The 27,558-nt window shown below is 41.3% G+C and overlaps 1 protein-coding gene across 1 annotated transcript in view; it reads right to left on the bottom strand.

The window, feature by feature from the left end:
* Nucleotides 1-27,558, bottom strand: part of TTC28 (tetratricopeptide repeat domain 28) — a 480,591-nt gene that overhangs the window by 86,099 nt on the left and 366,934 nt on the right. The window lies entirely within an intron of this gene.

The raw sequence follows: 27,558 nt of genomic DNA, 5'->3' as shown, positions 1-27,558 counted from the left end.
TGCAGTCCTGCTCAGGGGAATATCTTCTAAGGGAATCATTTGACAAATGCAAAAGCTACATGCATAACAATCTTCACTGCAGCACCATAGATCAGTGGAAAATCAGAAACACCTTCAATGGCAAACACTGGGGGATTATATAAGCACATTTTGGTATACCAGCTCAACAGGGGAATATGCAGTCATTAAAAAGATAATTATGAAGTTTATGCAGAAAAAACGGGGAACAGGATTCCTGCAATAATGTTAACTGGAAAAAGCAGAAAACAAGGCTGCATGCTCCCTGTAACAATGATAGGAAAATGAATGTGTGCACATGGACAAGACCTTGAGGGGCTACACAAAAATAAAAACAGTTGTCTTGTTACAGGTGATGGAATTTGAATGATTTCTATTTCAAAATTCTTGTAATTCTGCTCTACAGCTTTTACAGTCAACAATAACTTCACTTCAAACAACCCTTATAAATGATGCTAGAGCTGCTAAACTAAGCTGTTGTTTTTACAAGCAGTTCAAAATGAGATATATCATAAACATCATAAATATCAAGTAGTTCCAAATGAGGGCAGTCATAAAAGTAACTTGGGAGGCATCTTTAAGGAGAGCCTGGTTCATCCCAGTTGGGGCTAGGGTAGGAGGCACAGAAAAGGCAGAGGGATCTGGTATGTAAACAGGTTTCTCTTTGCCCCTGGTTTTGAACACGCTTTTCCATACATCATTGTTGGACTTTGCACTGGTGACCAAAACCTGCAGAAGTACAAAACTCAAAAACACTAAGATGAGTTCTCACTAAAATGCCTGAACTAAAAATAGAGGCATTAAGAAAGAAAGCTGTCAAAATCCAGCCTCTACCATTGCTTATCTCTATGACAGCTCTCTTTCATTCATTCACTTACACACTGAACCAACTACTAACCAAGTATTTATTGTGTACTAAGCCTTGCGGTGGGCAGCAGTGGTACAGAGAGAAGTGAAGACATGCATCTGCTCAGAAAGCACACGGGGTCAGAAAGCACACACAAAAACATCAAACAAATAATGCCAGTACACATAACAAAAGCTGAATGAGTGGGGGACAGAGGGGGATGCCAGGGCCACTCTCCTGGTTCTGACTCCCCCGCCTCCACAGGTCTGTCCTGCCATAGGAGTCGTGCCTACCTCTGGGTCCAGCCATCTCTATGACATTGCTGGATTTAGGGTACTGAATAAACCACTTATTCTCTCTGAGCTTTTTAAAATTCATCTATAAAATGAGGAAAATAATCATCTTGATCCCAACCTTAGAGGATAGTAGTGAAGAGCAAATGAAATAATGTGTGTGCAAGTGTATTGTATACTGTAAAGTGAAATTCAGATATTAGTTACTGAAATTATTATATGCTTCCTGGAAGGATCTCTGCCATCTCAAGGTGGCAGAGATTAAATAAACTATGGTAATTCTTCTGTTGATTTTCTTGTATGAGTAAAATACTTCATAATTTAAAATGACTAAGTAAATCATGCTAATATGTATGACAGAATAACATGGTACCACTAAAAATGGTAAGGGTATTTATTGACACGGGGAAAATTACAACGTATTAAGGGGCTATAGGGCACACTCACAAAACAGTACATTTAATAAAGGCATTAATAGGATGTATGTATGTGCACATATGTTTACAGTTATACATATAGCAGATGTATTTTTTTTAATGTTAACAGCAGTAATCTTTGGGTGGTGAAATTTTGCTTATCTGTATTTTAAATGGTTTTTCCATGATGAATGCATAACCCTTGCTTTAAAAACTACTCAAAGTACTTTTGAAACTCTGATCCAATAAGAGAAATATTCCCAAAGATTGGATCTGGTCATTCTCCTGGGCTGGAGATATCATCAGCACCTAGCAGGATCAGTTTTTCAGAACCTGTCTCAAGGTTGGAAACTCTAAGCTGCCCAAAAGGCGCTACCTTAGCATCACCCGGAACCCTTTCAGTGAAAATTATTAGTGACAGAAACATTTCAGTTCTAAAGATCTGAATGTGGCTTGTTTCCCTAAACTGCTTTATCTAAAGAGAAAACTTGTAGGTTTCAAATTTCCAGGTACCCTTAGAGAAATGAATCATTTATTCCCTCTTGTCTCAGCTTCTGCACTTCTAAAATAAGGGTCAAAATATCTGCCCAGCCATAAGTGCACAGAGCCAGAACTGGGGAGGGACAGTCGTACCTACATAGCTCTCCGAGCACTTTCTCCCGCAGTGATGCCTTTGCACTGATTTTTTTCCACAGCTTTTGGATTTCACGGCAATGATTTTTAAGCCAATATGATCACTAATTGGTTGCTAAGATGATGTTAAGAGGAAGCAAGCGGTGTGGGACCTTCAGAGAAGGCAACTGAGGAAGCTTGGGTTTTCTGTATGCCACCTACCACACAGGTCTCCTGGCTAGCACCCCATCCTATGAGGAGCTGGCTGAGTATCTGGAAGGCACACTATGGTGGAAAAGGCATAGAACTTTAAGTCCTGTTTTACAAGCCTGGCTCCCACCTCATTCAGCTGAGTTATCTCTGAGATAGTCTCTTTCTGTCTCAGAGTCTTTGTTTGTTTGTTTGTTTGTTTTTTAATTGAAAGCTTTTTGGTGTTTTTTGCTTTCTTATTAATAATGTCAGCTTATAATCATCTCAAAGGAATGGTATGAGAAACAATAGCGTGTATCAATATGCTTTGTTAACTATACATGCTATCTAAACATGGTACGAGCAGTATTCAGAGTGAGAGTTCAAAGGAAAAGAAATTCTATTTCTCTTACTCTCATGGCCTTAAGAGTCTCGCTAGTTAATAGGGAGCAGTTGGGATGATAATGGCTCCCAGGGTTCAATGATTTGTGAAAGAAACTGCCTGCTGCTTATGGCAAAATGATCTGACCTCCAGCCAGCTTGCCTGCGCACTCCCGCCCCCCTTCCTCCTTGGCGGACACTTCCAAGGATCTATAAAGAATCATAGGAAGATTCTCAAACAAGGACTTCTGGGCACAGACAGGGGTACGAGGAGAGGGGCCGGCTGAGATGGGGATTTCTCCTTCTGCCTGCGCCTCCACTGCCCCAGCCGCCGCCAGCCTGGAGAACTCTGAACCAAACACTGCACTCTCTTGGCAGCCCTTCTTTGTTGAGGGAACATAAAAGCGGCCCTGAGAGCTGCCAGCAGAGTGACTGCACATGCTGAGGAGATAATCTGCAGATCCTCCTTCCCTTTCGAGGCCACAGCTTGATTTTCCAGGGCCGTCACTCAGATGAAGACTTACAGAGGGCTTGTCAGCAGGGGCGCGCTGGGTGACAACGCGCTGCAGGGAGGGGAATTAAATGAAGATTAGTGGGGCAGAAGAGCCTCACAAAACCTACTTCTCACAGGGTGTGTGGACAAAGGACTCGTGGGTATGGATCTGTACATCCCTGCAGTAAGCCTTCACCTAAGCTTGAGGAACGGTTGCGGCCCCGGGAACAGTAATACCCACGGAGTCACGCTTATTCAGAGAAGCCAGCACAAGTGCCTGGGCCACAGCAGGTGCTCCCTACAGGCTGGCTCTATTACTCACCACTTCCAGCAAAGACCAAGGGAGGTGTGAACAAGACAAGCCTAGCAGAAAAATTCTGCTGAAATTAGAACAGTAGCATTTCAGCAGTGAATTTTGGCAGCCTTTTCTCTTGTGAATTCTCTGAAAACAGGGTCTTAGTGTACTTCCACAAACAACATGCGCTCCTCTCGTTTACTGAGAATACTACTGTTCTGATTGTTAACAGTGCACGATCCAAGTGGGGCTTTAAGAGCTCATCCATTCTTTCCCGCAGCATTCAAACAGGTTGAATTCTGCTACATCCTCACCAGATCACCAGCGATTCCCAGAGGAAATATCAAGTATTGGGAACTGGAAGAGCCCTCTCCTCTCCACAGACTCACCTTATAAATGATGTGACCCAGGCCCAGTGACGTGACCCAGGTCCAGTGAGAGAAAGTGAGCTGACAACAGAGCTGAGGAGGGGACTCTTAACCCACACACTGTCACCTGTTCCAGCCCATCTGCTTTCAGGACAAGCAGGACACATACAGGAACTATGTTTAGTCTCACTAGGTGTGACATGGGACAGCAGCTGTACATTAAAAACTTCTCATTGTTAGAAATACATATGGAATTACTTAGAGATGAAGCAACATGGTATCCACTATTTGCTTTAAAAATACTCAATGAGAGAGGAAACATAAGTATATGTGTGTGTTTAAAAAAACAGATGGAATAATACTAGCAAAATGTTGATAACTGGGTTTGAGTGTGTGTGGGGTCATTATACTATTCTCTGTGAATGTGGGTGTTTGAGTATTTCCATGATATAAAGTTAAATCAAATAATCAAGACATGCAGAAAGGTCTGTAGCTCCTACTGAATCAGGAAACTTCCTCATGGCTAAGTCCTGATGTTGATGCGTAAGTTCATTTTTGTCCTTATGACCTCAGTAGAAAAAGAAATCAACTGGTCACCTGCCTCTACAGCCACACCAGCCTCCTTTCATGTCTTCCAGGCCAGGAGGAAAATACGTGTAGACGGAACAACACAGCGCTTTGTCCCATAGCCCTGATTTGTTTAGCCACGTGATACTCAGTTTTGTCTTTAATTTCAAATGATCTTACAGGATAGGGTGAGACTTTGTCTATATTAAAGAGGCAGAGTGGGGGAGGGTGGGAAAAGCAGCTGAGAAAACCTGCTGCACAGAGTACCCCACAGCACCGCATCCTCTCAGCTGCTCTCCCAGGCTTCCTCCTTCCCAGGAGGAGTCACCCCAGCTTCTCCAGGGGGCCCATTATTCCAGCACTTCACATCTCCAGGTTCCCTGGATCCTCTCCATTTCAAGTTTCCATGTAGAGTTCTCTACATCGTACTTAAAATATCTCAAAGCGTTGGGTGGGGAAGAAGTGTCAGACCTGGTTAGGAAACAAATGGCTGTGATCAAAGGCAAGAAATCACAGTGCTCTGTGTTATCCATGCAACCAACTAGATGTCATAACTCATTTTCAGGTGACTAGTTTTGTCCCCAGAGACAAATCCATTATTTCTGCTGGTGGAAGACAGCAAAGGTATGGATATTTTTAAATGGCAGAGCATTCCAAAATTACTCATCATACAATTTCAGCTACAAGCATTTTCCTGGTAGGTCAGCTTTTCCTGAGAACCTGTGCCTGGCTCTCCACCTGACGATCTCATTCACACCCCAAAACAATCCTGCAAGGTCATTACTGTGGTCTCAGAGACCCAGAAAGTTCAAGAACTCACTCAGGCCCAGACAGCTCTAAGCGGCAGGGCTGACATCGGAATCCAAGCTCTTCTGACTCGGGAGTCCATGCTATTCACCTGCTCCCCTTCTGGAATGAATCTGGAATGACTTCTAGTGAAAGGTGGTCATGATTTTGTACCTATATCTTCTTTTTTAACGTTAGTATACTGTTGTGGCAAACCAACCTTGTGGCAGCAGTGTAAAAACGGACTGGTAGTCGGGCTAAATTTGTTTCTAGAGCAGAGAAGTAGACATTAGAGACGCGAAAATCCTAGGAGACTCGGGAATGTAGGAGGCGGCGGCAGATGCGATCATCTGAGTGGGCATCACCCCTGAAGAGCTCTTAGGCCATCACGTGTCTCTTCTGCCATCATTTATCTTAATTACATCTGTCTGCTTTTTCTACCAAGCCCACCAGACTCTTCCTATTCCTCCAAAGGATAAGTGAAGTTAAGAGCCTGTTATCTTCTTTTGCTTCAACAGCAATTTAGGATGTCTTCAGTGACATTGAGAGTACAGTGGCACTTCCGTTCCAGATCCCAGTGGCTCTTCCCCTCTGTTTCAGTTCTGAGGAGCCTGCTGTAATAAAGCCCAGGAAATCCTCGCATATGCTACCTCTCCCTCCCACAAATACACTTCGCTCGAAACTGTCTGTCTTACACACCATCCCCCAGCTTTACTGAGGTTTAACTGACAAATAAAATTACATATATTTAAAGTGTACAATGTTATGACTGGATATACATATGCATTGTGAAATGATTATCACAATCAAGTTAATTAACACACCCATCACCTTTATGTGGTGAGAATGCCTAAGATGTACTCTTTTAGCAGGTGTACAAATCAGTATTATTAGCTATAGTAACCAGGCTGTGCATTAGATCCCCAGAACTGACTCTTCTTATAACTAAACTTGGAGGAGATAAAATGCAGCCAAAAGAGAAGCAGAGAGGCCCTAATTTCTCAATCCCTGGCCCTCAAGGCTTCCCTTAGGCTGAACAGAGACAGAGGTAGTTCCTCTGCAGCCCCTCCTGCCTCTGTGCCAACTGTCCCAAAGGCCTGGGCTTCATGACGGTGACAAGAAGCCAGCCAGAGCCCACTGGAGCTCACAAATATTTCATTGCTTCGTACCTGGCCCCACTTCTACTTCCTTCGGATACTTAAAAACTGAGACTGCAGGTGAACAGCTCAGAAATTCCCTGGGCCTGTTCGGCTGTAAATCCTGAGGCCATGGGGAAGATTAATTGTGCCATGAAGTAAGGGAAGTAATAATTAAACCTATTAAAAAGGAGGTGGCTGCAGAGGGGCGCTCTGGAGATGGATGATGAGGTAGGAAGTGCTAGGCACAGGCATCCCTAACGGCCGCCCGGCCACTGTGAGAGAACTTGGTGGGGAGCCCAGAGCAGAGTGAAAAATAGGCTGAGCCTGCCTGGCCAAGCCTGGCCATTAGTCACTGTTTGGAAAAGGCAAAGCATGCCTGGTTTTCATTCTGGATCACAATAAGAGGTGGGAGGCACCCTCATAAGTTAACAATGCAGAGAATGTTACAGGGAGTTAGTTTCAATACGAAACAAACGTTTCTTTTGTTTCAAGGCCTGGGGTAGAATCACTGAAATGCAGAGATAGCTGCTTCTGCTCCCTCCTTGAGCTGAGCCTCTAGAAACTGGACCAGTACCCCCTGCCCAGAGCACCTCCTGAGGGTCCCTCTGGCCAGCAGTGTAAAGAATAGGCCAGTTAAAATGGCATTTCCGAGCTTTCCGGATGCAGGTCCAGCCCAGCCGCTGTTGCCTGGGCGCCCACGCTGTGCCAGCCACGGAGCCGTCCACCCACCCTCCCGTGCACTCCTACCCTGCCTTGCCTGACGTTCTTATCCCACGCAGCCCTTCACTTGGCTTGGCCTGCCTTTCTCCCCACTCTGTGATAGACTTTGTTAATGTTCCCTATTCTCTTGTTCTCTTCTATATCCAGGTATCTATTTCTCTACTCATTAGAAGTTAGGCATGGCCAGGTGACTTGCTTTGCCCAATGAAATGTGAACAGAAGTGATGTGTTACTTCCAGACAGAACTGAAGAGCTGGATACAATATTCCACTCTCTCTTCCTTTGCCTCACTAGCTACATGCTCCAGGAGGAGCTGCTATAGGAAGAGAGAGCCACGGAAGGCGGGGATTACAGAGACGCCCTGAGGGTTACACAGACCTGTGGTCGGCTGTGTATGAACAGAATATTCTCTTCTTTTGGGCCACTAAGATCTATGGGCTGTTGTTACTGCACAGAGCCTCGCACACCCTGAGGGATGAGCCATCCAATATCAATACCCCAAGCCCTTGTCATTACCTACTATTTCAAACTGTCCTAAAATTCAGTGTGAGAAGGGAGGTATGTATTAATAGACATTTCATGAGGGATTGTGGGGTCACCTACCCCTCTGGATGTTTTCAATTCTAGCCCTGGATCAAGTGAGACCACTAAAATCCATAAACTTGAACCAACTTACCTCAGACCCACACAGAACAGGCCTCAGTGAATTGAGGTTTAATCTTAATGCCCTAAGGTTGGTTGATTTGCTTTTGATTTGTTTGGTATTAGGAAAAGCACACTGTAATCTACTATAATCTTTGCTGTTACAATTTGATTGATACTATAAATTTTGTTACCAAAATACCTTGTATGAAACCTCTTCAGAGAAATTTCTTTTAGAATTTAGTTTTCCTCCCCCTAAGGAATTCTATCTTTTGGGTAATGAGAATTACGTGTCTCCCTTTTTGTTTTGGCCACCGGGAAGCTCTGACCCAAATATGAAACTCTGTTTAACAATGATGTTTCACCTTATGGGCTGCATGTTTAGGCTCTTTTCCCTAATTTTGGTTTCCTACTTTTATTTGTATTTCCCTGATCTTGATTTTCTATTTCTAGTGGATCATCATTTAATATTATAAAGCAAGTAGAATCCCTTATGGAATGAAACAAGTTAAAAACAAGCAAGCAATCAAAAACCTCCTTTACATCTCTTGCATGCTCAGCTGACTTTGCCTGGGTAATTGGCCGATGCCCTTAGCCTGTTACTTCTTGGCTTTGCTATAACTTGTTTCATTGGCCCTGTTCTACCAGCTTTAATAACCCAAAAGTGCCAGTTACTTGGAAATACTGCAGTACTCTATGGTGGAAAGGCAGTGCGACCAGAGTTAGAAGTTCCCTATTCCTGGTTCTACCACTTTACTGTTTCGTGCTCTTAGGACAGTCACAACTTCTCCTGGCCTCAAGTTTTCATCTATTTCAGGCAGCTGTTAGGAAGATCAAATAAAATCATGAAACCCAAGGTGTGACACTCCATTTTCTAGGGTATTGATATTATTCCAAACAGCTTCAGTAGTGCCTGATATTACCAAAAACAAAATCAAAATATGCCATTCCTTCTGACATTATTTTACTATAGAGTGTAATTCACTTTAAGTCTTAGATGTCATCATATTTCCAAAGTGAGTACACCAAAGGGAACTTGATACCAGATCACCTCATCTTAGGTGAATGCAAAATTTAGGGCTCTCAGAACATTATAGCCAAGCTCTGCATGTGATGTGAGAAATGGAGCCCATTTCCTGAAGGGTCTCAGTGTGTGCATGTGGGAGAAGAGGCCCCACAAGGGCATTTGGAAATACAAAGGGGCAATTCTGGTTGTCAGAATATCTGGGGGCCCACACTGGAAGGCTGTGGATGGGACCAAGGGTACCAGAAAGCCTGCCCCATGTGAGTGAGTCCTGCACAATAAAAAGCCATTGCATCCTTGATGCCAAGGGACCATGCTGAGAAACAATGGGTGCTGAGGTGATTTTATACCCTGGCACTAATTAATAACCTGAAAAAAAAACTTCACTTCTATACTGCCATACAGTTGAAGTTGTTAAAATAAATCATCGAAACTAATTAATTAGGAAGTCTTTTGGCTGGTATCCAATAATTTAATCAAAAGACTACAAAACTGGAAATCCTAATTTTAAAAATCTGGTGTGCTGACTGATCCCCTTCACCAATTTCTTACCTGTGAAATGTAATTCATTGAGAAGATAAATTAAAAGACACCAGATAGGGGCTTCCTCTCAATTTCATTACGATAATTAAGAAGAGGGGAAACCTTCCCTAAATAATAAAAATAGTAGTAGCAGTAATAATGAGAGTAATATGCAAAATTCCCCTTTGTGGTCTCATTCAGTACCACGACACCAAGAACCAATTATATGACTCCCAAGTATGCAATTCCAGCTCAGCGTTCTCTCCTAAACGTTAGTCTCATAAATCTAACTGCCTACTGGATACACTTCAGAAAACCTGAAACTCAGTGTTTCCAAAACTGTTCATTGAATTATCGAGCAGAATTAAATCCAACATTTCACGACACTTGTTAGTTTTCAAGTCCTCGGGCCTCTGTTATCTGACTCCAGGACATGGGCAGGGAGGCTGGGCCTGCTTTTGAAGACACTCACAAAGGCCATGTGGTCACTAAGTTATCCAGTGAGGACCTGAGCTCAGGCCCACCGCCTTCCAGCCTAGCGCTTCTCCCCTGGACTACTCTGCCCCTCTCAGAGTCTGAAGCAGCAACTGCTGCAGAATTTCAGCTGTACAATCTGCGGTGAGGACAAAGCCCATTTCCCAAGGCCGCATCATTCCATCGGCCCAGAGAGGATGAGAGCATGGCATGGTCTGCCCAGACCAACAGGGAGCCCTGGAAACAAACAGGGAAAGGGAAGAGGAGCAGAAGAGCTGGCCAAAAGAACAGCTCTTCAAAATGATTTCACTTTGCAAATTCAATTGAGAAGACAGATGGATTTTCCAGGAGGGCTGGAGAGCAAATTATGAAATCTGCTTTCCCAAAGCAATTGGGTCTGAAAAGCTTCATTTTAAAAATTCACACTGGATGGAAAACTCAAACTCTATGATTGTGTGAAGTGTTCTAGCTAGATTAAGCATAATGCTATCAAAACAAGTGATTCATATATTCTGCTCATTTTTCTATTAGTACATGGGCTTCTGGTTAGGGCAATTTCAAAAACATGGAAAAGAGCAAAATGGGACTGAAATTATGAATCCATTTAGTATTTTCAGTTTTTCTTCCCTTTCTGCTTAATTTACTGAGGAAATTAGAGGCTCTTGACGCTGGCTCACCCATGCACATCACAGAATATTTAAATGTGTCTTCCTCTTGTGCACCACTTTACATCTGAATCCCCATTACCTTCTTTATTACCTCCTTCATTCAAGTTGTGGACTCAGAGGATCAGAGAAACCTGTAGAAATCACCCTCACTTGGGCTTCCCAAACATTCGTTGTCCTGACACACTACAGGCTACATCAGGAAGGGGTGGGTCCCTGTCTGTCTATCCTGCCAGACCAGTCCTGCCCATCTACACTCCTGTCTCGGCCAACCACTTCTTCCATATACATGTAAAGGAATGACCCACTCTCTCCCGCTCTGGTCACAGACAGGAATGCTAATGTAGAATACTACTGATGTCAAGACCCGCTGAGCAGACAACTTTAATGCTTCTGTGGCTTTCTTTTTGTCCTTCTGGTATGCATATTTTCACATTTCTGAGATTCTATAATAGCTCAAAATTGAACACAATAATCTCAAAAATATGTTTTTAATTATAAAAATAATACACATTAAAAATCACTTCTAGCAGACAGCAAAGTTTGGCTCACCCAGCACTCATTTTCAACTTCTTCTCCCTTGCTGCCTCTGGCTATGGAGCTAGAAAGCCAACTATTGACTTTCGCAGCCTCCTTTGCAGTCACGATTGGTCAAGTGACACTACCATGCTCGGCAGACAAAAGCAGCAGTCTGTGGGCATTTTAGAGAAAGCTTTTGCTTTTACTTTTCTGATAAAAGGATACAGAAGCAGCTGGCTCAGTGTCCCCTGCTTCTGATTTGAGCAAGTCATGATGCCTAGAGCTTCAGCAGCTACCATATCACCATGAGGCATATGAGACTAGCATGAAAGAAAGGCCAAGGGAACTGCAGAGTAATAGGCCCTGTTATCCCTTAATCTCTGAACCACTGTCAGGTGTCTCATACTTACTATTTTGTGAGAAAAATAAGCCCCTATTTTTTTAAGCTATTGTAAATCAGATTTCCTGTTTCTTAGACAATACTGTTATTATATTCAATGTAGAAAACATGAAATACAGAAAAACTATCTATCTACCGATATCTACCTACCTACCTATCTACCTATTTATCTTACTCCATGACTGTGTGAGATAATCACTGCTAACATTTTAGTATAGTTCCTAGCAATCTGTTTTTCTGTTGGTATGGATTATTTTGTTTATTTTATCAAGATCATATTATATGTACTGATTTTTAAACATAATTAAAAGAAGACCAGGTTTTTAAAAGAAGATAATTTAAAGGAATTTTGATGACAGATACCTACCATTAGGTCTTTGCTTAGAATTAGGTCATTCAATACGGGTTTAAAGGCAATTTAAAGACAATCATTTTTCAAGTTTCTTGTTAATGAAAATAGTTATTATGTTGCTCTCTACAGCTCTGCTTTATAGAATAAAAAAATGTTTTAACTTCTAAAGGTGTTTTAACAGCATAAAAATAAGCCATTCTTGGGAAGTGCTGGGACATCAGTTACGGCCTTCAGGGGTATCATGCTGGACAAGAGATTTCATCTGAAATGGAGGGTGAAGGAGGTGGCAAAAGTAACAAATTTCCTGGTATTGGTCAAGGAGCCAAAGAAGAGTAGTTGACAGGTACAAGGCAGGTTCAAACGTCTCTGGCAGTAAAAGCCACCTTACAATAAATACACCAGTCAACTGAAATGTGGGAGCAAGATGAGAAAAAGACCCTCAGTGCCCTGTGCTAACACTTCCTAATTCTTGCCTTCACTTCTTTGTTCTTCTTTTGTACATTAGAGTAGACTAACTCTCCACTTCACTGACTCAGCTTCTCACTGGCTCACTTCTGCTCGGTCTACCTTTACTGTAGACTTCCCATTTTCAGGTTCCCTGCAGTTCTTCCTCCTGTCATCTGCCTTCCTTTCCACTTGATCTTTTTTTCCAGGTCAATATGCTTTCTCCTTCTGATTTTCTACTCCTGCTTCATGTCTTTTTGCACCTACTAAGGATACCAAACTCATGTAAACCTCTCTTAGTTCCTGCAGTAAACAGTATTTAAATGTGTGCTTACCTTCTGAGAATCAGTGTTGCCTCTCCCTTATTTTGTAGCAATTTTTCACTTCTCTCTCTTTTTATCCCTGTTTAACCTTCAAATAAAGGAGCTGTATCTAATATTTACTCATAAATCAAGTACAGAGTTTGTGCTCCAGTGGGATTCAGCTTTGGCCAAATCTCGGCCTTAGACCTATTGTTAGATGACAGAATATCATGTATATAATGCCTAGTTCAATTCCCAGCATTAATAATATCCATTTTAATATTAATAGCTAAAGTTCCTGAGGACTTACTATGTGCCAGGCACTGTTTCAGACATTTCATATGTTGAGGTAATTCTCACAGGAGCATATGAGTTGAGTACTATAATTATCCTCATGTTCCAGATGAGTCACTGAGAGGTTAAGGAACTTGCCCAAAGTCATGCAACGAGAAAGTAGCAAGCTGGAATTTGAACTCAGGCAATCTAATCCTAGAGTTCAAGTTCTTTACCAGTATATTTGACAGCATTTAATGGCAACTGGGCAATAAACCAAGGTTTCTGTGAGCAAGATACAGGGAGAGGAGGTGGAATTTGAGGAGGCACTATCATGTCCAGTGACTTAGAAATCATTTCTGTATCACTCTCCTGAGCCTTCATGTATGTCATCAACTTAGGATGGAAGTAGGGGGAAGTAATTCTTTGAGACAAAGTCCCATAGTTTTCCCAATACTGAAAAGATGGATTCTAAACTGCTTAACCAACCTCATCTTCCATGTCTCACCAGTATGAACCCTCCACCCTGCTAGCTCTCCTCTGTGTTCTTCAAAGGAGTAGAGTGAATTCACTGCACACCCTGGAGGAATAGTAACAGTGGCAATTACAGCGACTGAGTGTTACACAGATCTCGCCTCCAAAGGGCTCACCCTGCTCTCATATCTCTCTTCCCTTTATCTTTATAGTATTACTCGGGGGGATGCAAAGTCATTAATCATTCATTTTCCAGATGGAGAAACTGAAGTACAAAGAAGGGGAGCAACCTACCCAAAGTCAGACAGCTGGTTACTGTTAGTGTGTACCTGTTTCCTATCTCATCTCCTTAGGATCAGGTCCTGTGAGCCCTCCAGAGTGAAAAATAAGTTGATTTATTAATCTCTGTTGACTTGGACATAATTTGCTAAAATGTCTTTATCACTCTTTCAGCAAACATTTACTGCAGTACTGTAGTGCGCATCGGGGACAAGAGGTGATGAACACAGGTTGCTGCTCACGACGTGGCGGGGGAGGCACAAGCTCGCGGGACAAAAGGTGGAGGAATGGAGGCACTGCAAAAAATACACGAAGCCCCAGAGCCACTAGGTGCTCACTATAATGACCACTGGCCCTCCAAAGGCTCTTCTCGTGGGGAAAAAGAGAATAAAGAGTGCTTTTACACCATAAACTTCAGTAACAGAAAATAGTACAGATCAATACGTGTAGGCTTTTCAGCAAAAGGATTCGTATTTCTTTTTATGATGTGCTCGTCAGCAATAGTTCATAGAGGTCTGCTGAAAAAAAGGATTATCACCAATCATTAATAAGACAGGGTTAATTGGCTTAACAGTGATTTTTTAAAAAAATCATTAATGAAATGTATTCAGCATAAAAATATTCATAAGTAATTCACAAATGCTTTAAACATATCCATCCATTAAATTACAAAAATCCTGCACAGCTCATTACAAAAAAACTGGGTAAGAGACAAAAGAATAAGTTTTCTCTTATGAGGCATCTGCATAAATTAGGTGAAAAAAGCCACACTGGGGGCTTAGAGATTGCACATACCCATCTATAATCCTTACAGGAACTGAGGAAACTCTATTACTGAAAGACACTGTACCCCTGAGGCAAAAACAACACATGAAATAAGAGAGAATACTTTAGTCCTAGAAAAAATTCAAGAGGCGTGGAGAAAGAGAATGAGTTTGGCTCTCTGTCCAAGCAGGTGTGGAACGGTTTAGTGCGGCACTGAGCAGTTTCTCCACTGACCAGAGTCCTGCAGTTTCTGAAGTAATGAACATCCCACCCTTGATAACACCTCCTAACCGACATGGTGCCTGGATTGCCAGTGAAGGGTTCCTCAAAAGAAGGAATGGTCTTTCCTTAATATAATGAAATAATCTAATCATGAAACTTTAATTATTGGGCTGGACCTTGGACATATTCCGATTGATCAAAATCACAAATGTAACCATAGTTGGGCTTGACCATGGAGAACTATGGGCTTCCAGTGTTTTCTAACCCAGTTTTGGGCAGCAGTTTCAGTCTCTCATGGTATTTGAAGTTAGTCCCTGTTCTACATTCCTCTTCAAGTCTGCTCTCTACAATGGTTCACTTAAACAGAGAATGATTTCAGACTAAGTAGGTGGAAAGACAGTATTTCCACAGAAATAAAGGCAGTTCTCAAGGTCTGTTGGCCTGAAGAGTCACTCACTAGTTTGCACTATAAATTAGATTAAATTAGATTGTAAATTTGGATTGAAAAAGGAAAGTTCTATGCCTTACCCTGCTAGTGGGAAAGACAGGTCAGAGCAAAGTAACAAAAGTAATCAAAAGTAATTTTGTGTTTTCTGAACCTTGCTTTGGGAGTAGCTGTGTCCCATGAGATGCTAACAGATGTCTTGAGACACATGTGTCTTTCGTGGTGAAGTGAGTGTGAAACAATGGGTCAATAAAAGCTAATATAGGACTTCTCAGAGCCTTTCACATGCTAACATGCAAGATGTAGTTCCTGGAAGGGGATCTACTATCTCAAATTACTTAATTACAGAAAGCCTTATCTACATCTCCTGGAAGAGGAGTTCTATAGAACACAGTTTGTGATCTTGCCAATTTTTAAAATATTCTAATAAAGTGAAACCATTATTGTTTAGATTGATTCTTAAAAACCAACAGGAGGAACCAGTGGGTCATGAGGCCTGGGGGAGACAGGTAACTTTTCTCTAGGCTAGCCTGGGAAACACTGTCAAAGGTTGAAATCAGTATTTTGCTAAAATTGATATATGAGAGCATTTACAGCTAAAGGTCTAAGAAGCATGCTGCATTATTTCACTGTGTGCAGAGATACAGCCTAAGGAATATAGCACTGCACTTAGCCCAAGGTGGGGGCTTTTAGGTACCATTTAGAGCAGAAAATGGTAGCAATAAACAACCAACTTCCCCTGACCTCTGCTCCTCCAACAACAACAAAGACAGGCTTTCCTCAATGTCTCTAGACATGTACTGCCTAGTACGGTGGCCAGTGGCCACATGTGACTACTGACCTTTTGAAACATGGCTAGTCCAAATTGAGATGTGCTATAATATTAAATACACCCAGGATTTCAAATGGCATTTCAAAAAGAATGTCATTAATTTTCATACTGATTACATGCTGAAATGATAGTCTTTTATGTATTGAGTCAAGCAAAATATATGGTTAAATTTATTTTTACTTTTTTTAACCTTTTAAAATGTGGGCACTAGGAAAAATTCAACTATGTTTGTAGCTTGCATTATCTTTCTAGTGGACAGTGCTGCCCTAGCCCATTCATCTACCCTTCAAGACTGTGAGCTCCATGAAGCAAATGACCTTACATTCTTCATTTCTAGAGCCCTGAGATTCCACTCAGTGTTTGGTTCACATCAGATCCTCCAAAGTTTTTTTTGACCTAACTCAAAGTGTAGCTCCACCAAATTTCTTATTTTCTCTGAACCTCAGTTTGCTCACCTGAGAAATACGGTAAGGTAAGGATTAAATGAAGTATTTACATAAAGAAATGGCCAACTCCTGTTGCCAAACGATAGAGCACGATTTGGAGTTTGGTATCTATTTTCAACACTTCTTTGGCTAATACTGAGACCCACATGCAGATCTAAACACAGGATTTTAAGTGGTGCTTGGAGATGACAGCCAGGCTGTGTAAGGAGTGATATAAAAGAACTTTGCAATCATCATAAAGATTGCAAAAGATGCCTAATCTGCCTTTAGAGAGTTAGCCAGATCTAGATGGCTGTAATCAATTTCTCTCTCCCTGAATACAATGAGGTTACTGCATGTAACAATGCATTAAATGCTCTGGGTATTTACACCACTACTCTGGCATTCTCAGTGCCAGCTGTCTCAAAGTCTTCCTGTCAACAAGTGAACCGAGGCAGGTAAACTATCCCCAAGACAGGTTCTGTCGACAGTGCCAAACAGTGTCAACTTTGGGGTACACATTAAAATCTTAGGGGGAGCTTTTAAAAATTCCAGTGCCAAGCCTGGACCCCAGACCAATTAAATCAGAATCTCTAAGCAGAGGGTTGAGGTGAGTGCTATGGTCTGAATGTTTCTATTCCCACAAATTTTCTATGTGGAAATCCTAACCCCATCAGAGGTGGGGCCTTTGGGAGGGGACTGGGTCATGCAAGTGGAGTGCTCATGAATAAGATTAGTGCTGTTTTAAAAGGCGCTTCAGAGAGATCTCTAGCAGCTTCTGCCACGATCTAGAAGAGGGTCACCCAACCTCACCTACCATGCTGGTACCTTCATCTCAGACTTCCAGCTTCCAGAACTGTGAGCAATACATTTCTGCTGTCTACAAGCCACACAGTCTGTGGTATTTTGTTATAGCAGCCTGAGTACACTAAGACAGTGGGCATCAGTGTTTCGTTATGCTCCCCAGGCAATTCTAAAATGCAGCCAAGGCTGAGGTCCACTGTAATATCCCCTTTCTCATTCCAGCATGTTCTTGAACAGGGGCTCTGAGATCAGGGAACTATCCAGGCTCTAGCACTTCCTGGCTGTGTGATCTTGGGTGAGTAACTCTCTTGAGTTCCATTTTCCTCATCTGTCAAATGGAGCTACTAATACCTCCCTCATGGCGTGTGATGAGGATGAAATGGCTGTGCTCACCTGGGCAGAGTGACTGGCGTGCAGCGGGGACGTAAGGAACCCCAGTTGTCATCATTACCATTATTTCCCTCACTGCAGGGAAGTGATTCCTGAGTGTGGTAAGGTCAATATCACTTCTCCTACATTCGTGCTGCCCTGGCAGGGAAGACGATGCACATAAAAGTCCTTTGCAGACTGAGACTTCTCAAACCTTAATGTGCATAAGAATCACTGGGGGCCTTGTTAACATACGGAAGCTTATTTCCTAGGTCTGAGGTGGGGTGGAGAGTCTGCATTTTTAATAAGCTCCCAGGAGATGAGATGTTATGGACCCATGGGCCACACTAAGTACCTGGACTGTAAATGGTAAAGCTCTTTACTGAAGAAAAGGACTACTAGTGTTTCCTTAATTTACTTTTGGTAAGTATCATCATATCACTTACTCTCCTGAATCTATAAATGTTTTTATTTTGACAGACTTTATAGCAAGTTTAACATCTGTAAAGGAACCAGCATAATTTGAGATCTTGTATGAAAAACTTGAAAGTTTAAGCTCATTGTTTTTCACCTTGTAGTTCTTTTCCTTTTTCCTATTAGTCACCATCTGATTGAACTTAATGAACACACACCCGAATCTCCGGAGTGTGAAGAACGCGCTTACCCTCCTTTCCCCCAAGAATTAAGCTATTTCTCTCCTTGTTTGTTTCTGAGGAAAATCAGAAGATCCATTACAACCTCCAGGATGCTTTGGCCTTCCTCCACCACTCTAGGGAAGTAACAATAAACTGCCTCTTTGATGTTTCAGAAACTGCTCCGGTCTTATCTTGGTAATGATGATGGTTTTTTCTCAGCGTCAGTAGTTTCAACTGAGCCTAATAATCTTGTGCGCTCTATCTGAATGACAATAGAATACTAATTTTATACATATGTATCCAGCTTTACATATAAATATGCCCTCAGAAAACCAGGCATGAGAAACTTCTGGGTGAATCAAACTATATTTTAGATGCAGAAAAATAGCTGGCTATTTAAGGTTTCTATCAAAGATAATAATGCAAAACCATCTTTGAAAGTCTGCTTTGTCTTTTGGAAAATCTGAATTTCCGTTTTTCTGCATGAGTGGATTAAATCACTTCAGGCACTGATCACCTCTACAGCGGTTCCTCCAGACCTATGGGTTTTGGTTTTGGGGGGATTTTTTTGCCTTCCTGGGACACACAACATTGTCTGTGGCCAGAAAGGAGCAGGCAATTGGGTGCTTTGGGATAACAGCAGCAATAGTCAGGATACCAACAACACATGGTGGTGGTTCTTGCAGTGTAAGCATGTAACTCAGTGCTCGGTGTGGGAGGTGTTCAGGCAAGGACTCTTGAGTGAAAAATCCAATAAGGCCTTATTTATTTGAAAGATTTATCAAATAATTAAGTATTACGGTGATGGGCTTGGTTCTGTTTCTAAGCTAAAAAAAAACTCAAGTATTTCTGAGGTAAATATTATTGGCTGAAGACCAGTTCCTTTCCTTGATCAATTTTATGATATATATATATATATATATATATATATATTTCTACCCTGTACTAATTCTGTGACCTTGAGTAAGCTGCTTATCCTCTCCAAGCCTCAATTTCTTCATCCATAAGATGGTGATAACACCTCCTACAAAAGGTTGTTCTAAGGATTAAGTGAGACGCACATTAAGGGCTTAGCACAGTGCATGGTATAGAATCAATCCTCAGTAAATGGTAGCTATTGTAATTTTTATTATATAGCACTAAATATTCAATTGCTTTTTCGGATTATTTTCTTCTGTCCCTGAACTAATCCATAAAACAGCACAGGGGGAAGATACCAATCATTACTCAAAAGATTCAGAAATTTTGATTTCAGAACTTTGTGGCCATTATGCCGAGTACTAGCTAGAGGCAAACCATTAGTGTTGTGACATTGTAGTTACCACAGTCTCCAAGGGTAACACTCTAGGGAAAAAGAAAAATGTTCAGCTATGTGCAATAAAAAACAGAAAAGAAGGGAACAAGAAGATATGAAAAAATCGACTGCAGAAGTTTGGCTCCTGGAGTCTCATGTTTAATGCCACAGATGCAGATCCATGAGGGTGGCGTGGGAGAAGCCACCACGCACTATCAGATTTGTTGTGCCGTAAAATTACACCTTTTAATAAGGCAATCCTTTTGAGATAGAAATACTGAATGGTGAAAGGTATTTGTAACCACTCATCCAGTGGTCTCAGTATACTTCACAAGCATAACCCTCAGCCTGCAGATTCAAGAAGACCCTCATTATAGGTCAGAAACATACTAACAGCCTGGAGAAATGTGTTTTTCTCTTGGCTCTCTTTTTTTCAGGTTAGTAAGTACATCTTCCCAAACATAAGTTTTCTTATCAGTGAAAAATATTCACTTTCTTATAAGGTGAAGGAGTTAAACTGAAAAAAATTCTTTTAAGCCTTTCCAATCCTAACATCCCATGGTTCTAAGATCCTTTTAATGGTAGGATACACCAATATTCTGATTTTCTAACATGACTCTGACAATGTTTGGAAGCGCCCCACTGACAGCTTTATTCAGGTCACAAGCCAAGTGCGCCAAGGGCAGAGGAAGCCTCCAACTCTTCAGCAAAGACAAATGCAGTAAACTACAGAATATACTGGTGGCTCTTGAAAACGGCTCCAACTGCTTCTGGAAGTCAAGCAGGCTGAAGAACTAAAGGAGTTCACTAGTTTCAGCATCCGGACTTGGCATTTTTAAATTGCGAGAAAAAAAATCAGTTAAATTTCTTGAGGGATCGGAATGGTAACCAAGCTTTGGTAAGAGGAAAAGACCTTGTACTCAATCCTGGCTCTGACCTTATCTGACTCCGTGATCTTTTCTTAGAAATATCTTTTTACTCTTTTCCATTCTGCATTGACTGATATGATCACATGATTTTTCTTCTTGAGCTTGTTAATATGATGGCTCACATTGACTGATTTTCAAATATTGAGCTAATCTTGCATTCTTGCCAGTCTTGCATTGAAATATTGAGCCAGAGGTGTAAACTCCTCTGGTCATAGTGAATAATTCTTTTTATATGCTGCTAATTTCTAATGGCTGGTATCTTGTTTAAGAATTTTGCATCTGTATTCATTACATATACGTGTTCATATATATGTTTGTGTATCATTTTTTTTAAATGTCTCTGCCTGGTTTTGGTATCAGGATAATTCTGGCTTTACAGAATGAGTTAGGAAGTGTTCCCTCCTCTTCCATTTTCTAGAAGAGACTGCAGAATTCATGTTAATTCTTCTTTAAATATTTGGCAGAGTTCTCCAGTGAAACCATCTAGGCTTGGAGATTTCTCTGGGGAAAGGTTTTTAATGAAGAATTTAATTTCCTTTGTAGTTATAGGACCATTCAAATTATCTAGTACACATTGGGTAAGTTGTGGTAGTTTGTACTTTTCAAGGAATTAGTCCATTTTATGTAAGTTGTCAAATTATGGGTGTAGAGTTGTTCATCGTATTTCTTTATACTTTTGATAATTTGCAGGGTCTATAATGATATTCCTTTATTATTCCCAATAATAATCTGTGTCTTCTCTTTATTTTGTCAGTATTGCTACAGGTTTTCCAATTTTATTGATCTATTCACTAGACCAGCTCTTAGTTTTATTGATTTTCCCTATTTTTTTTTTTCTGTTTTCAATTTCGTTGATTTCTGCTCTTACCTTTAGGTTTATTTTGATTTTCTTCTTCCAGTTTGTTCAGGGGGAGCTTAGATTATTGATTTGAGATTTTTCCTCTTGTCTAACGTAACAATTTAGTGCTATAAATTTCTCTTTGAGTGCTACTTTAGTTGATTCCAATAAATTCTGATACATTGTATTTTCATTTTCATTCAGTTTAATGTGTTTTTCATTATCTTTAAGACTTTCTCTTTAACTTGTTTACCATTTAAGTGTTTTTAGTTTCCAAGTGTTTGGAGATTTTTCTACCTATCTTTCTGTTATTGATTTCTAGTTTGATTCCATAACGGTCAGAGAACATACTGTGATATCAGTCATTTTACATTTGCTAAGGTTTGTTTTATGGCCCAGGATATGGTCTACCTTGATATATGTTCTGCAGGCACTTGAAAAGAATGTGCATATTGCCTTGTTGGTTGGAGTGTTCTGTAAATGTCAACCAGATCCTGTTAGCTGGTGATATTGTTGAGTCCTTCCATATACTGTTGTCAATCAGACAGTCCATGGCATTTACTTGTAGTTTTGTTCTTCCCATGTTCATCCTCCCTGATGTTAAAAAATTCTTTGAGCATTTCCTTTCTGTTAAGAGTACTTCCTTTAGCCTTTTTTTTTTTTTTTACTGTAGGTCTGCTGTTGACAAATTATAGTTTTCCTTCAGCTAGAATGTATTAATTTCCATTTTCACCAGTTACAGAATTCTGGGTTGAAATAATTTTTCTTTCAGGATTTGAAAAATATTGTGCAACTTCCTCTGGCCTTCATGGCTTCTGATGACAATTCTACCATAATTCAAATTGTTTCTCCCCTATAAGTAATGCATTGCTTCTCTCTGGTTATTTTAAGATATTTTTTGTCTTTGGTTTTCTGTGTGTCTTGGTATAGATTTCTTGGGTTTGTCATATGAAGTTGGCTTGAACAATCTGTAGGTTTATATTTCTTGTCGGTTTTGAGAAATTTTCAGCCATTATTTCTTCATATTCATTTTTAGTCCCTTTCTCCTCTTCCTGGGACTCAAATAACACAAACGTTGGATCTTTTGTTATATTTCCACATGTCCCCAAGGCTCTATTCATTTTTTTCCAGTCTGTTTTCTCTCTGTTGTTCAGAATGGGTAATTTCTATTGTTCTATCTTCAAGTTCATTGATTCTTTCCTTTGTCCTCTCCATTCTGCTGTTGAGCCCATCTGTTGAGATTTTTATTTCAGTTATTGTATATTTCAGTTCCAAATTTCCACTTGATTCCTCTTTATACCTTCTATTTCTTTCCTGAGGCTTTTCATTTCTTCCATTTGTTTCAAGAATGTTCATCATTACTCATTAAAGCATTTTTTGTAATATTCGCTTTAAAATCTTTGTCAGATAATTCCAACATCTGTGCCATCATGTTAGTGTCTATTAATTGTCTTTTCTCACTAAGTTTGAGATCTTCCTGGTTCTTGATATGATGAGTAAGTTTCAACTGAAACCTGGTCTTTTTAGAAGAAGGCAGATGAGCTAGGGGAACTCGAGACCCAAGAAACAATATAATGGCGAGTTCTCTGTGTCTTCTTTTTGCTTTATATATCCCAGTCCACTGATTGGTGATGTGAGTCTTGACTCTCCACTATGTCTCCTCTAACCCCACCTCAAGAATGAAAGGGAGGAGTGCCAGGTGGAGGTCTAGGTTCCCCACATGGTTTCCACTGTTACAGAGCTGGGGGACAGAGGAGATAATAGCTTTAGCTGGCAGGGATGAAAGTTCTGACTCCTCACTTGCCCTTCCCTGGCACTACCCCAGCAGGTGGGTTGAGATGCCTTGTTACAGCCTGGCAAGGGGGAAAGTTTAGGCTCTCCTGTCAGTCTCTGCTAGTGGGGGTGGGTCCTCAATTCTTTCTGTGGTGTTTAGCTGGAGTAAAGCACATCATCTAGAAGTTTTCTGTATTGGTAAACTTATCCTTTGGCTACAGTAAGCTTTTCTTGGGACTGTTTTTGTTTTGTTTTGTTTTGTTTTGTTTTTGTCTGTACTCATGGCATCTCCAAGTTGCTGGCTTCTCCAATGCCCAGCCTGGGACATATGAAGTAAAAAGAAAACACAGAGAACTTGCCATTATGTTGTTTCTTGGGTCTTGAGGTTCCCTAGCTCATCTGCCTTCTTCTCTCCACCTTTCTGAGTCTTATTTTTTTTTATATAATGTTTAGAGTTTTCAGTGGCACATACAGGGAGCAAGTATGTCTATTCCATTCCCCCAGAAGCAGAAGTTGGTCATGCAACTTTGAGAAGTCATTTCACCTCTCTAACAAGGAATTAATGTGCCCAGGGCTTAACCAACCGAAAGCACTCAGTAAATGACAACTGAAGTAAATCAAATAAAATTGAAATGTCTTAAAATGAAGGCATAGTTTCATTCATGCTTTGGGATAAAGAGAAATTAAGAGTGAATCAGGTCATGTTACTCTCTCTGTGTGTTTGATTTCCAAACAACAACAACAACAACAACAACAAAACCACAATTTTTTAAAACTTCCCATGTAGAACTAAGAAAATGCTTATTCACATTATAAAAGGATTCCTTACAAAATAAGCACAGTGGTTTATTAAATCCATTAATGAACAAAATTTCAAAACTGTTTATGCTCCTAATGATTTACATCTAGTTTTTGCTAAATAGAGTTGCTGTGAAGTAAAACCCCAGGGCTAAGAGGGGCCCTGGCAGCCAAATGAAGTAGGAGTCCCAGGAAGGGTGTCAGGAATGGCCATCAGGGAGGGGAATTCAAGTAAATGAAGTAAGTATAAGGTGAGGCCGACAGATCTAACATTTAGAAGATCACTGAGACTTTACCAAAAGAAATTGAAGAGTGATGGAGGAAGAAGCCAGATTTAGGGAGGTCGAGAAGTGAACAGGAGATAAGGAGAAAGAGGAAAAGGAATGAAGAGATGAAGCCAAGTTCCAAAGTGAAGGGGAAGAAATACGGGCATTTATATCACAGTATTACTACTGTAATTATTACTATATCAGTTATTTCCAAAGAAAGATGAAAAGCCTTAAAACACAATGCATATGTGGAATAAATCCAAAGAACAAACAATTCCAAAATTGATTACCTTAGACTGATCTGAATATACTATAAAGTAGTGCTTCTAAAACTACCTTGGTGAAGGGACAGTTTGGATATTTGTTGCTTTTTACAGTCTATTAAAAACTAATACTATTATAAAATGCAATAAAATATCACAGCAATGTCCAATTGCTATAAGGTTTCAAAACGCTTACTCTTGCTTTCTCTCCTTATCTGCTTGTGTACAGGGAACAGACAGTCCGTGGGCACTGGCCCGTGTGTACAGCAGCACTGCTCTCTAAAGCTGGACTCAAGCTGTGCAGACCTCCAATCCAAAGCCTGACATCCCAACTGAGCTCCAGATGTCCAGGGGGATGTCTAACACAGGGGCATTCCATTTCCGTGCCCCTGCTTGTATTAATCAGGGTAGGCTAGGCTGTGCTGTCACAAAGAACACTCTGGTCTCAGAGGTTTACCACATGTCTGCTTCTTGCTCACTCTGCATGTCCAAGCTGAGTCAGCAGGAGGCTCTGCTCTGCACACCCACCACCTTAGTGCCTGAAGCAGAAAAACAGACACTGAAGAACTGCAAGTGCACTTCCCATGGCCTCACATGTTATTGGCTAGAAGTAGTAACACCTCCATGCCAAGGAAGCTGGGAAACTTCAGCACACCACCTTAACCATAAGCAACACAGAGGAAGATCTGTTGAAGTTCCAATGGAAAGCAGCTAGCAGAGAACTACTTCTTTCTTTCCCTAACTCCTTTGATGTATTAAGCCAGGAGGCTTGGAAAGGAATAGGAGACTCTTACTTAACTGGTATTCTCTTGGCTATTGCTGGCTTTTTGCCCAAGACTGGCTACTGATGCTGCCTGTACAGAAGCATCCAAACGCTGGCCTCACTTGTAGGGGTCTTGTACATGTTCCCTGGAGCTCCTGGAGGGAGGTCTAGCCATTACACAATTCCCTGATGTGGGAATCCTCTTTTAGATCCTATGCATAGAGTTATACTCCAGAGCCTTGTGCTGCTAGGGTTTGCTCATGCAGAGGTAGCCCTCTTGGGAGGGGTTCTGGAGAGCTGTCTCAAGCCAACCTCTATACTCCTTGGTCCATGGGAAATTCATGCGTGCTTGAGGAGGGTCAGTTCTCCACTACTGGCCCAGTTCCATCTTTCTCCTCTTCCTTTCCAGGAAGGTACAGAGAGCAGACCAGCAAGTTCACTAAGTAGTCAGACACATGTCTGAAGAATGTGACCCCATTCCTGCAGGTTCCTCAAACACTATGAGTGGTTCTCCTGAAGGGTCCCTCCTGGTCTGGAAGGTGAACACCTAGTTCTGTCCACCGGAAGGTTAAGTTTGAGCATCCTCAGAACACAGCGGCTGACGTCCCCCAGAGTGAGTGATCCAAGAGGGAGAGAGACAAGCAGAAGTTTTATTCTTTTTATGACTTTGCTTCTGAAGTCACACAGCATCATTCCTGTTGCACTCTATTATTTAGAAGGGAGTTATTAAGTCTTTCCCACATTCAAGGTTAGGAAAATTAGGCTCTACTTTTTGAAGCAGAAGTGTCAATGAATTTGTAGACATAATTAAAACCACCACTTTCCTTAAACACTTTCTAATTCAGCCTGCAGAATGAATTCTAGTATCAACAAGCCAGGTTCTGAATCAAACAAATGTCTGACAGAGAAATCATTATAATCTCAAGATATTGTCAAAGCTGTTAGAACTCTTTGCCTTTATAAATGCTTAATAAGGAGTAAAGGGATGCACTGCCAGACTCTTGGGAAATGAGATCCAAGCTCCTCAAATGCTCCAATAAATCTCTTTCTGCCACAAATTTTAAAAACACTGAGCAAATGTTTACAAGTATTTGCACAAGGGAAGCTTTAATAACTAATAAAATGAGAGTTGAAAGTATGAGATTCTGTATCTTTCCTCCTACCCAGTGTCAGTCGCAAGATGCCAACTCTGGCAGAAGCCCCTCTGTCCTCTGCGTGGATGACCAAAGGAGAAAACAATCCAGGAGCATCTGCTGTTTAGAACTGTAATAACACTGATTTGGTCAATGTGACTTTGGCTTTAACAGTCTGGAGAAATCCTGAGGCTTATCAGGCCTAATGACTTGCCCAGAGATAACCCCTCAAGCAGGGATGAGAGATCCTGTGCCCCTCTGACTCCACAGCCGGAACTCTCCATTACTAGGCGGTGAGGTCTCTCCTAAACACCAAAACAGAACTCAATATGCAGTGAAGATCTGAGGTGGCTTCTGTTCCATTAAAAGAAAATCAGTATTATTGAACTGAGCTCAAAAATATGAACAAAAATAGAGGATACTTCCAAAGAACAAAGAGTAACATTGACCACTAGTTCTCAAAAGAGACACTTAAAAAGACAAACATGAGCATGAATCATGAGGCTCCAAGTTTTCCTGTCAGTTAACTATTAGGATTATAGAGTAACTGCTTTCACACTGAACTGGGGGTGGGGTGGGGTGTGAAAAGGGATGGGGTGGAGTTGAGGAGACTGAAGGAGATGCAGAGTTAACTTGCTACCAAAACTAACACAGTTAATGAATGTTTTCTGGTGGTCATACATACACAGCCCACAGACTCAAAAGGCCTAGTGCCAGGACTTCAAGGAGCTCACAGCCTAGACGGAAGGAGAGACATGGAAAGAAACAAGAACACTATCCTATGATACAGGAAACAACAGAAAATAAAACATGGTTATATGAAACGAGCAACTGCCTCCAGTCCCCAGCCAGCTCGTTTCTGTGGTGCAGTCACAAATCAAGGAGGCAACGGCAAGGAGAATAAATCCACAGCAACAAGGACAGGATGGCCTTAGTAACTGCTCTTACTTCGATTAAAGACACTTTTATCAAGACTGCCTAAAACCATGAGCACTAGATGAACACGTTGAAAATATGTAACTGTTGAAAATAAAGGGCTCTCTGTTGCAGGAGGCAGATTAAGGAGAGTAAGTTTGATATGAGGAAGGAAAATTCTACAGAAACCTGTTTGCCCAGGCAGTGGGAGCACCAGGCTCTCACACTGCTTGGCCACAAACCAGCTCTGTGATTTAAATCCCTCAACTTCTCTGAGTTGTGGTTCTGTTTTGCTTTGTTTTGTTTTTCTAAACATTAAGGGGACTGGATTTTATAATCACTATGGTCTTTCTCTAGCTCCAAACTTGGCAATCCTAGCGTTCGAGGAAAGTCTCCTTCCTCTTAGCTGCCATCTCCCCTGTGTGATCCTCTTTGGCTTCAGGCCTTGAGCCAAACCTCCTTTCTCTCCTCTCCCGGCTGACCCCCTACAAATGACCAAGATCACAGCACTAACTGTAACCTCCGGATGACTTCAGTAGGAGGGTCTGCCACAGGTCAGCAGCTCTGTGCTGAGGGTGGTCCTTCCCAGCAT

The sequence above is a fragment of the Vicugna pacos genome, chromosome 32 (assembly GCF_048564905.1).
Source record: "Vicugna pacos chromosome 32, VicPac4, whole genome shotgun sequence".
Taxonomy (NCBI): Eukaryota; Metazoa; Chordata; class Mammalia; order Artiodactyla; family Camelidae; genus Vicugna; species Vicugna pacos.
Note: the sequence above shows the minus strand (reverse complement) of the source record. Positions and strands in the feature narration are given on the sequence as shown.